This window comes from Micropterus dolomieu, linkage group LG18 (genome assembly GCF_021292245.1).
Source record: "Micropterus dolomieu isolate WLL.071019.BEF.003 ecotype Adirondacks linkage group LG18, ASM2129224v1, whole genome shotgun sequence".
NCBI lineage: Eukaryota > Metazoa > Chordata > Actinopteri > Centrarchiformes > Centrarchidae > Micropterus > Micropterus dolomieu.
Window position 1 is genome coordinate 35,728,014 of NC_060167.1, and position 12,166 is coordinate 35,740,179.

The 12,166-nt window shown below is 41.7% G+C and overlaps 1 protein-coding gene across 5 annotated transcripts in view; it reads left to right on the plus strand.

The window, feature by feature from the left end:
- Positions 1-918: 918 nt before the first annotated feature.
- The window catches only part of setd5 (SET domain containing 5), a 31,863-nt gene continuing 20,615 nt past the window's right edge, over positions 919-12,166 (plus strand). For 2 of the 5 annotated variants that reach the window (XM_046075158.1, XM_046075159.1), the window contains exon 1: positions 925-1,396. The gene's annotated coding sequence lies outside the window, so the exon portion shown is untranslated. Of the gene's footprint in view, positions 1,397-12,166 lie in introns of all 5 variants that reach the window. The other 3 variants (XM_046075160.1, XM_046075165.1, XM_046075164.1) reach the window with 2 other exon arrangements.

Genomic DNA, 12,166 nt, shown 5'->3' on the forward strand with positions numbered 1-12,166 from the left:
CAATCGCGTCATTGTGACTGTCAAAAATATTCTTTATTTACTTGTATCTGTTAAAAACGTCTCCCGTTTGACGCTTTATTTGTAAATCCAGTGTGTGTGGTAGGGCAACAACTTTACACTATTCAACAAGTATATCATGCTAACATCACAGCAAATGTTACACGCTCGGTACAACTCCCAGGAATGGTTTGTTTTATTGAGGCGCTGCAGGTATGCTTAATTTCGTTGTGTCGGTTACTTTTTCTGTCTGCCAAGTGTGGGAAGAGACTGATTTCAGAAGCGGGAACAAAAGTAGGAGGGACCAGTAATAAGTAGATGCAACCCAGGAGCACTGGTCAATTTCCCTGGCCAGCCCCTTACCATATGCTACGAGAGCAACACCTCGTACTCCATTCAACTGACATACCGGTAGGTGGGGCTGACCCAGTGGGCTAACCCTGCCTTTGGTGTCCCTGGAACTGGGCCCCAGAGACCCCGTGTAGCTAACGCTTGCCACTATGTATTGGTATGAAAGCTCCTTCCACGTTAGATAGATGTAACCCTCAAATTAAAAAACATTAATCCCACTAACGAATTAAAATTAATTCCATGGCATTTGAATTTAATAACGAGCATTTCCCGAAACTCTGAAGGTGCGGATCCTCTGCTGGGTGTCAAATTTTCTCCGGAGTCCCGACACTCTCTCTCGCTCTCCTCCTTGTGCGCCACCAGGACACACATATTAATGGAAATGAAATTTCGCACCCCTCCTCAAAGCAGGGCCCGCCCCGTTCTACGCAGTTGGCGGAAAAAACAATAACTGACGCTGAAATTTGCCAAAGACTACGTCTATATCGCGTGTGTAACATGACGGACCCACCGCTGTCGAATCACTGGCGAGAGGCGGGATAACGCAGCAAGGGCCGCCCAAGGAGAGAGCCCCTGCGCGGTCGCCAGGGAAACCCCGTGGCGTGGTTGTGTGTCAGTTTCGCTGGGACCCGCGGTCGATGCCGGTGAGGAGGGGGATGGGCGCCTCTGCGAATGTAAGGATCCGAGACAGAATCAGAGCCCTGTATCACATACAGCAGCATATACCCCATTATAAATAGCGACTGTAAATATACAATACACTAAAATAAATGGATTTATCCAACGGGGATCTATAATAGACACTCAATGGATGCAGTGCACCTGAACAGGACAGGGAATTTAACTTTCCGCCTATGCGTGGGAGACACTAAGAAGTTTGTTTCCTACCCCTGGAGAGGGAGCTACTTTTAAGGGCAAAGGATACAGGAGACTCCGAGGCCGGCCCACAGGCCTACTGGTCTGGTTGGATTTGATGTTGGGATACTCTGAGGACTTTCTACTGTACATGAATTTGCCTCGCTTGTACAAGTTTGGAATGTCTCTTTAGGTGAGTGCTTTACGTTTGTGTTAATTGTTAATATCACCATCTACAAATGGGGGCAGTAACATAACGTGAAATATAACAGACACGTAACGTTACTGGCCATGTTTTCAGTCAACCAAACACAGCTATGAAGCTAACCAAGTTAGCTAGCTAACTACTTAACGTCCAGTTAAGTTTATTAGAACAAGTTGGTTGCCCTCGCTTATTTTTCCACTTTAGAGTGGCTAAAATGCTCCCTATATCGATGGTCTGCCCTGCAGGGCTGCTGTTGGCTGTCTGGGCTGATCTTCCGTGGCTTTTTGATCAGCTCCTCGTGTTATTTTGATAGCTAGCTTGTTAGTCTGGAAATCCACTCCATTACTACTTACACAATAGCCAATGTTATAACACATTTCAAGCAACCATGTCCCCAAATCTCTCAACAACATTCAGCAAGTTTTCAGGAGTTTGACTCGTGTAAGGATAACGTGTTAACAGTTAGTCCATTAAGGGTGCCATCGGTTCTGTTTTTTTCTCAGTTCTCATACCATGGATAAACCAGTCACACTTCGTTGTAGCGTTAACTTACATTACCAATTAGAGGAATTATGTTTTGCCCCAAGCCCATTAAGCTCCAAATGGGTGTCGTTTTGAAACAACAAATATTATGGTAATAACAGTTACCATAATAACACGGTTTGTTGACCAAGTTTCAATATGTGTTTCCTCATAGGCTAAACATACCCTAAGGTTACACAGTCTAAAAAACAGCAGCAGCTGTTATATGTACTTTATTCCTGTTTGTTGCATTGTTGTCAGTAGGTGAAACTGAGAGTAGAATAGACCTGCACCCCATCTATTGGGCTAGGAAGTTCAGAATCAGGCCGCCTAAGGTAATATGCAAAGTTGTTTTGGTAGAACCGAAACAATTTGTTGCATTGTTCGTTTGACAGCAGTGTGTTTACATTTTGTTCCGCGATCAAGAAACTATCGAATTTTTTTTTAGTCAGCCATGACACAACTTGCATTATTTGATCATTATTGACGACTCCTGTTAGCTAAGCAACCAGCTGCTATGTTGGTTAACGTTAACAAATGCTATACTAGCATTTTGGCTAACGTTAACTTTTTGGATGTTTTCCAGTTGATTGTGTCCTTATTCAGAAGCGGTACTTTACAGCGCACCCACACTATAGTATTTAGTTATGTTTACACCTGAATACGTATTTGTAAACTGAACTCATTATTTTTGTTGTTTTCTGGACTAATACGTGTAGTTTTATGACAAATATGGTGTCTCCGTCATGGTGGTGTTTGGCTTCATCATGTTAATGTATTTGTCTTTGGCAACATTCCTAACTTCGCTGAGGCGTGTGACTCAAGCTAAAAACTCGATTAACATTATTTGTTCTTTTTTTTTTCCTGCGTGTGGGATCTAGCAATCAGAAAATCCGATCAGTTGGGTAACATCAATGACTTGCTGTTCTTCACCTCCCCCACCTACCAACCCCCTGCCTCGGTGGCGGTTAAGAGAAATGGGTGGTATTTTAGAGGGGAGCTCTTGTTTCCTTTTTTAGCCTCCATTTTTTTTCTTAATTTCAACTGAAGAGTTAAGTGCGAGTAGTATTGTTGGGCCGGAATGTAGTAAACGAAATGCTGCACCTCTGTTGAGCTGATTTCAGGGATTAAAACCTGGTCTCAAGATTAAGCTGTGCTTTGTCATTTTCACAGTGTAGCTGATGACGATTGATGAATTTTTAAGTATAATGAAACACACAGAACTGTGAGCTAGCAACAGTCACAGTTGATAAATGTGACGGTGAAGTGACTGAGTGATTAAATAGCGACTTCCCTTCACACGTTTTGTGAGGTTTATAATTTAGTAGGACCCCGCGTTTTCTGAGCACAAATGGCTGCCCTAACCGTCGCCTGAGTAGCTCAGCTGCACCACGTAGGCTGCTATGCTGCGTCCCTGTCAGGATCAGTGGGCTCAGCAGCTCAGAGAAAGAAGACGGTTGGGTTGGTTGGGTCAACTAATGTGTCAGCGGATGTGTGACTACCTTCCCAGCAGTAGATATTTGTGTGAGATGTGTCATACTTAAGCCATATTGCCCTTTCTACTCAGTCTTGACAGGATTATATTGAATGCTGGAATATCACTAGAGAACAAAGTCTGGTGTCACAATCATATTTGGTGCTGGGTATGTGTGCTAATCAAGTGTATTCCAATCAGAAGTGGTTAAAAATTGACACAAGAAATTGATTTGAGATTGGAAAATGTATGTGTGGCATCAAGTGTTATTTTTCCTGAGTTGTTGTAGACCTTGCTTTACAAAGATTACACTGTGTCCTGTGGGGGGGGGGGGGTGAGGCAGTTCAGCCACTGCCAAGTATTTGGATTGATCTTAATGCCCGTTGGAAGCCAGATTGCAGTGTACTGAGCCTTGTTTTCATTGGTTGCGACTGACATTCTCTGAATATGTTTCACATCTTTTAATAGATTGTGTGGGTTGCAGCTCACAAACCTGGCCTCTAACAACCATTGGAAACATGAGCCCATCCAGCAGTCCCCCTGACCCTGGCATGCCTTCTTAACTCAACCTTGCCACCCTGGGAAAGCTAAGAATGTACTGCATGGCTGCTTGTTGCTGGTCTGTCGTGAACTTACCCGCCATGTTGGTTTCCAGGCCTCTGAAAGAGCTTCAGATTATGTTTTAGAGTGAGGTACATGTGTTAAGGGTGTTAAGTTACAACAATTGGTGAAAGAGGGCTGCCTTCAAGAGCAGCACTGTGCATGTATGTGTGGATCTGTCTGCAGGATGTAGGACCCTTCTTTCCCAATATGGGCCTCTGAAACGTTTGGAGATGTGAGGAATGTGCAGACATTCAAGGTTAGCCTGGCCCCGTTTTCTGTTTACTATGGAAGGGGGGGCACGTTCACATAGTGGTTACAAACCATAAACGTAACCGTTTGGTGACATGTCCTTGAAAACATGATTAGAATAGGTGAGTGCTGTGCTCTGATAAGCCTGGATCGTGCACTGTACAGAATGTAAACCCAGGTTTGTGTGTGTGTGCTCTTACAAGGGGGAGCGAAGCAGGATGTTGGCGCACCTCCAAAAGAACAAGACAGGATTCTGTCTTGGTGCAGACAGTTGGAGAAGAGCGGGAGCAGGAGGTGTTGCTGTGAGGAATAGGAATGGGGGGGAAAACCCTGTCCTTTTAGCTTTCCATTTGCATGCTGATGACACTCTATCATTACATGCAGGGCAGGTGTAGCTATTGATATGTTAATAAGGTTTCACATGCGTTGTGTCTAATGTGACCAAGTCAACCAAGCCAGTGTTGTGGCTCTACATCTGTATGAAAGCAGAACGATTAAATTCACATAAGTGAGAGGCAGCTGTGTGCATTTTGTCTCTGAATTGTAGTTTTATTCAATTTTATTTGCATGTATCAAATGGTGCTTGTCTTGTTACTTGTAGACAAGTTAATTCCTGAGTCTTTTATAAAAAAATTAAAAGTTGTTTTGTCACACCTATAAATATGAATGTCTTTAATTTCTTGGAATATGAAAAGTATTGATGATTTAAATAAATATATCATTTAGATTGTTTTTCTGATTTCTTCAGTTGTATGAGAGACTAACTTGAGGTTCCTTCTACCTTTCCTTTTTAATTCCAGGGACAGATATAGCACAAGTCTATCCACTGTCCTGTCACTGTAGCTTCCCCTCTGCAGCTGCTGTGCTGTGTGTTGTGTGGTTTGTCGTCTTGCACAACGGGGTTAAAAACAAGCTGCTCTGACGCCTGCCTCATTGTTGCATTCCTATTGGTGCAGGAGCTCTGGAGCTTCTCCAATGGGGCACTGCATTTCCTCAGCGCTCGGGGAGCTGTGTTGCAGAGGGTTGTGCTGGTTAATTCTGTTTCGTGCCGAGAAGCAATGCTTCTTGGGAGAATAATGGAGGAGGAGGAGGAGGAGGAGGAGGTCGCTCGGGGGGGAAAAAAAACAAGGCCGAAAGGGGGGTGAGGCAGTCTCTCTCTCTCTCTCTCTCTCTCTCTCGTTTTATTGCACCCTTATGTTTTCTCCTTCATTTCCTTTTCTTTTTCTCTGTCACGCCTCCTATCTCGCTTTCTTGTGATACTTGGCTGAGCATACAGCAGGAAAAAAGCTCACCAATATTAGAGTTTCTGCCTCTCCACCTTTTGAACTGCAGGCGGCCATTTTAGGCTTCACCACATGAACCCTCTCCTCTTTCCTTTCCCACTCTTGCCCCTGGTCCTGGCTGTCTGTCTTTCATGTAATTAAGTGTGAAAGTAAAGGAGACCAAATAATGGTAGATTAAAATACCCAAATGCTCTATGAGATGTGAAACAAAAATTAAAAAATCCACAGGCATATTGTGTGTTTGCTCAGAGGGTGTTGTCAGGCAGGGGGAGAGAGCAAATAAAGAGAAGGGGAGGAGAAAAACAACCAAGAAAGCTTTTGCACCAAAGTCAAGCCACTCGACACCTGTCTGCTCACAGCTGCCCTGTTTTGTAATGCACAGCAGCAGTGCTAAAAACAAAAGGAGAAATGAATAGCCGGTGCCGCACCTTGCTCTGTCACCTTGAGCAAGTCATTCCTTTTAGGAAGAGTGAGGTGGGAGTTTAAATGCATTATCTGTTCACTCATTCTTTCGTGTCAGGTTTGGTCTTTAGAGTACCACCTATGAACCCTTTGAACCGACATTTATTCCTCACTAAAGCTAACCCTAAACCCCACATACACACATTTCCCCCATAATTTGTTGTGTTGATTTCATAAATGCGAAACAGTCAAAGGTGTTGTAGTTAAAGCCCCAATGCAGTTAAAAGGGCGGCTGATGGTCAGTTTTTTCTTTAAGGGACACCTTGTAGTCTTGCAGTGGCTAGCATGGATTTCAATGCAAATGTTACGAAGAGCCAGAACAAGCCTTTTTCTTGTTCTGGATAAGGCTGTCAGCCAAAAGAGGAAATGGAAATGTCATGTAAATGTGTTTGTCATGCAGTGAGATCACGTGGTGAGAAACAGGGTGTCTCTGGTTTATGTTATGCCAGAGCATGAGCTTATCTAACAACAAGATGGCTGTTTTGGGCTTAATGCCTCTGCTAGACTACTACTAGGAAAACATCCCTCCACACATTTGGGAGTAGATGGCTTACAGGGAATACTGCCACTGTGAAGATGAGCATCCTTCTCTCTCAAGCTCTTTAAATATAACATTTTAATTTCAATCAGATGCACAACAGAGTGACTTCAATACTTCTGTTGTTTAATTTCCTTTTAATTCAGCTGCTGTCTTGGTTAGGGATTAATGACGAGTTCCTTCATTCCATAGAGGCAGCCTGCTTTCAGTTTGACAGAGGCAGGTCAGAAAGAGGTAGTCAAGCCCAAACAGGCAGCAGTGTTTTTGCTCAGTCCTTCCTTTTTTCCTCCTCTAGGTTACGGAGCCTCAAACGGACAGTGGCTGGCTTGTTTTCCCTGAAACGGATGATTGATTTTGTGTCATGCTGGCCCTGCTGTCGCCTGCTCTCTCCCCCACCCCTCTTATAGCACCTACTTGGCCTTTGTTATCCATTGTGTGCCTCTCATCCCTGCCCTGGTCCCGGTCCATTCAGACAGCTGGACATTGCTGTGTTAATGGGCGGCCACACTGCGCTTCCATGACGCTCGCCTGCTCAGCATGACAACAGTCACATCGCTGCTAGTGTTGAAGCATTATCCAGTGACGATGCAACTCATCCATAGGCCCTTTGAAATACAGCATACATTTCTTACTGTGGTGCCAGATGTTTGCATCATTTCTTCACATGCCGTTCCTTTAGCCACACATCACAGCCTGTGCAAACTAAACTGTTTTTGATTAAATATAGTTTTTTTGCAGTTGCACCAACAGTTGGCTGGTGCCTCAATCTGATTACAGCTTGCTCCAGTGGTGTTTTCAGCTGGCTCTGCGGCAGCCATATCTGTTTCAGGCAGCTCTTGTGCTTTGTAATTGTGGTAAAGATGTATGATTGTGCTGCTGTAGTGAGAAGTGGTTTGTCCCATTGCATCACATAATTGTTTTATTTAGCCTGGTTCAGAGAGTTTTGGAAGACAAAAACACAATTTTATAAGATAGTTATTGAAGCACTGTTGTAATATCACTGTTTTTGCTGTGTGGGTGTCACTATTTCTCTCCTTGGTTGTGCTCCGACTGTTATGTCACCATGACAATGTAAGCCATACATTTACAAATTAACATGGATATAGAAATACCTTTGCTAAAGAACGCTATTTTACATAATCACACTACAATCTTGTTTTCCATTTGTGACATATGAAGCAGGCTAGTAGTGAGGGGCCAAATGTTTAGTATAAATCCATGTTATCCCTGACGTGTGTGTGTGTGTGTGTGTGTGTGTGTGTTTTTTAAATAATTCTTTTTTTGCTATTGTATATGTGTCTGGGTGAGTGTGAAATAAGATCTACAATGAGCTTTCTCCCTGGCCAAATATATCCCGTTTGTCTTAAAGCCAAGCCGTATTGATTTGCCTGTTCTTCATCTTCAATTTCCTCCTGCTGTAGCTCAACGAGTGTAGCTCGACCTGCGCAGAGCTGGGGAATGGCAGATATATTCGTATCCTGCCTTGTACAGCAAGCATGTGTGCGGGGGCAGACTGAGGGGGCTGGTGTAATCTCACTGGACTTGATGTGTTGTGGAGGTTTGGCGAGGCACAGGTGGACACTGTGCGAGCATGGACATGCTGTTCAAACCGAAATTGCTCGTGTGTATGTATAATCGTAGTGGTCTCTTGAAGCTATATGTGGAAAAGACATTGTGAGTAGACCACTTCACGTCCTATCGAATTTGATTATCGGTCTGTTTTTATGTGTAATATAAGATCAAATAACCTTACTTAAACCTTTCTTCCGGGGGTACATTCATCTGTATGGTCATCATAAAACATTGACTGTGACCTCGGTTTCTCTCCCTGTATCTCTCTGCTCTGATTACTTTATTCGTCAGCAGTTGAAGTTGCCCAAAAACTACAACTTGCATTTTGTTTGTTTTTTCCTGTTTTCACAGCAGCAGACTGTGAGCTGTGCGTGGAGGAGGCTTGTTGTTTATGACGTCGCCGATTGAAATGATTGAGACCGTGTGACCACGATTGTTCACTGTTGCTTTACCTGGTCCAAGTCTTCTAATGTAATACCAGATTAAGGTCTCTCTATGTGTTTTTGGCAAAGTGCTAAAATTGGTTACCAAATAAACTTTGGTGACCATTAATACACCTGGGTGGTATATGGGTGGCTCAAGCACAGTCTGTGTGGGGAAACTTGGCTTATTTTGTCCTTACATGTATTACACGGTGCAAGTGAATTCTGTGCTACGTCAGCGTCAGCAAACATTCCTAACCTCAGATAACTGTGTAAATGATCCGCGTAAACATGATGAACGCCTTCTGTGCGTAACTGAGTGTGCGTTGACGATAATTGTAAATTAGCATAATTAACAACTAGGGGTAGGAATCTCCAGGCACCTCATGATTCGATTACGATTCAGAGGCCAAGATGTGATTATAAAATTAGCGATTTTATTCTATAGAAGATCTCTGGGTAATTGCTAAGCATTTAATTTGCGCATTAAAATACAAAAGAAACATCTCCTTATTAGCTTAAAAGGACTAGTTTGCATCCCCAATTTACTTGAGCTCCATGGTCACCACCTTCATTTCTTTAACTGCCAGTTGTCAGCATCCTCTGAAAACTGAAATATAATTATCAGGATGTTCAGTGTGTGTACAGGACAGAGCTGTTGATAATTTAGCTAACGTAACATAACTTCACTTTTCCAGCAGTTGGGGACACTACACACTTTTATTAACGGACACACTGACCTACACTACACGTTTACCTCCAGACTGAAACCTACTGCTAATATTTTTCTACGCTAACTTTCATTGTCATGTTCTGCCGCTCGCTCTCTCTCTCATTCACTCGGCCTCACATACACAGAGAGACCACCAAGTGTTGAGTGTCATCATGCTCGCACAGTGTGCAAGTTAAAATCATCACTTGCGCATTGATATTAATGATTGTGTGACATTTTAGTAATCATTTATTCCGCAGCCATGGTGTGCCAAAAACAGGTGGAACGCTGGTCTCTGTTAAGTGCGCGCCGATGGCTGGGCAATATAGCCAAAGTTCACGATAAAAAAAATTTATACTATTCAATATCGATAACTATCACGATAAATGTCAAACCATTATTTCTTAAGTTAAAAGGCTTATTTTTGCTTTTTGTAGAAACCAGATGGTTAATTGTGGTTTTGAACTGTTCTTTATGATCATAACATGACAAAAACTAGCCAGTGGATCACTTAACAAATCTGAGGAAGAACATTCGAAACAATTAAGATAAAATCTTTTCTTTATATGTTTGAGTAAAAATAAGTAAAATCTTTTTTTAAATCCCTTTTCCTCAACAATATAAATGTCTAAATAGAAATGAAGTACTAATTTGTTTATGATTCAAATGAATTAAATCTAACTTTTTAGTGACAAGACATTAAAGCTTTGTTATAGAGGAAAATTGCGATAATTAACATTATTGATTTATTGCCAAGCCCTAGTCCTATCCCATACATTAGGTATGGGGCAAGTGTTCATTCCTGAAAATTACACGACTACTTGTTCAGAGATTGTAGTGCTTTTGAAGATCCATAAAGGAAAGTCTTTCATTTTTACATCGTCAGCAGTTGAACTAAAGTCTCACATTTGCAGAAGCACAGCCCTTCCAGGACAGTCAAACTGTATAATGTCAACACGACAGTAATTTATATAGGATTTTAAAACTCCCAATCAATGAAATATAATGAAAATGCAATCCATTAGGGAATAACCTATAACAGCAGACTAACACAGCACATGACTCATTCCTAACAGGTCTGCACCACTGATAAATTGTGTTCGTGCCTAAGAGAAAGTTCAAAATACGAGAAAATTGGTGAATGTTCTCCTAAATTGTGTTGACTTTTGCTGGCCGAGCAAGCTAACTTCCAGTTTAACCCTCTGCTAACTTGAATGGGGGTAAAATGATAAACGTAGACTTGTAGACTTTTCAAATGTTATCGACCGAGTCGATCACTTTCTGATCGTGAAATGAGTCATTAAAGGCATGCTAGCTGTTTCCAGTCTTTATGCAAAGCTAAGCTAACTGGTCACTGGCTGTAATTTCACATCAACAGACTGATGTGAGAGAGGAATTGGTTTCCTTATTGAATTCTTGGTAAGTAGGGGTATTTCTCCAAAATGTTGAACTTTTCCTTTAAGGTGAATTTAGGATAGTGTACACAAAGGCAAAGTATCTGTCTTAATATCCAGATGCCCAGTAATGAAAGTTAGCATTTAGCATTTTTCTCCAGTCAGTCACTTGACCTGACTTTGAAGTTTCCCATTGGGGATAGAACTGCCCTGTTAGCGCGTGTGCTGTACATGCTCTCATTCTCATTTCTTTCAGCTTCATAGGAGCATGTAGAGGTTCAGCTGAATTGCTAGAGCAAGTGTGAGCAGAAGGTTTGTGCGATGTAGGACATTAACATTGTTGTTTGTTTTGAACTCAGTCCAGTGTAGCTTTCACTTTATGTTTGGGGTTGTCTCTGAATCTTCTCTGAAGTTCAGTTCTGTGTTTCTGTTCTACACGTAGTGATTATGTTTGTACATTCTACACAAAATGGCTCTATTTTATTTTAAAGCAATCACAATGACCGCTACATATTCTAGTTTTCCAGTTATGGTACTAATGACAGACTGGACAAGCTACTTCACAGGCCAGAATCCCAGAGGTCCCTACTGAGTTTTTAAGCTTTAAAACAATGATGCCCTTCTTAAAGGTTTAACTGGGAGGTTTTGACTGACCGTTTATTTGCTAACAACCAGTCTGAAAATGAAGCAGTGTTACCTCACCATTCTTAAGGTCTTCTTAAACAGCCAAACAGATTCTTTTACTTTTCAAAATATAAGTAGTAACTATAAATGATACAGATACTTGAGAGCGCACAACAGCCTACGGTTTCATTCTATAGCCAACTAACAGAAGTTAATTAGCAGTAAATAAGCCCCTGACAGGCGTAACTTCACCAGCAACTCTTGCCTTTTTAAAGCTTTTTAAGACAACAACCTTTTGGCTAATAAAAATTTCAGCAACCTTAATTTGAAAATTGCATCCTAATCTTAAAAAAATAGGATAACAACTATTTGTTGTAACCCACTGCGCTATATAGTACTCTGAGCATAGTACAATTGAAATTTTGCTCACTTATCATTTTGTGCCATCACAGGCAGGGTCACGTAAATGAATGGTCAACTGTAATTTTCAAATCCCATATCACCTGGAGCAAAGGCAAAGATTGCATTGTTGCACTGCACTTTTTCTGTTGTGGGAATTCTTAGGGCACTACATAATGGATATTTTTACACTTAAAATTTGGGCACAATTTTGGAAAGTAAATTCTGCAGGAGCCCAGGGTCCAAAATTAGCACCAGCCAAATGCTGGTAAAATATGCAAATGATTTACTAGAGATCTAGATTTAGATTTACTTCACACAGCAGTGTACAAAACATGGTAATCTATTGAGTGACTGGTACAAAAAATTTATTTTGCACCCTGATGTCATTCCCATTGCCACTCAGCTGCTGTTGTTAAAGCATCCTGGCAGCAGTTCTGTGTTTTTTATATTTGTTTAAAAATTTTATTAATGTAGAGATGTTTTTTCATGTTGACATAATTA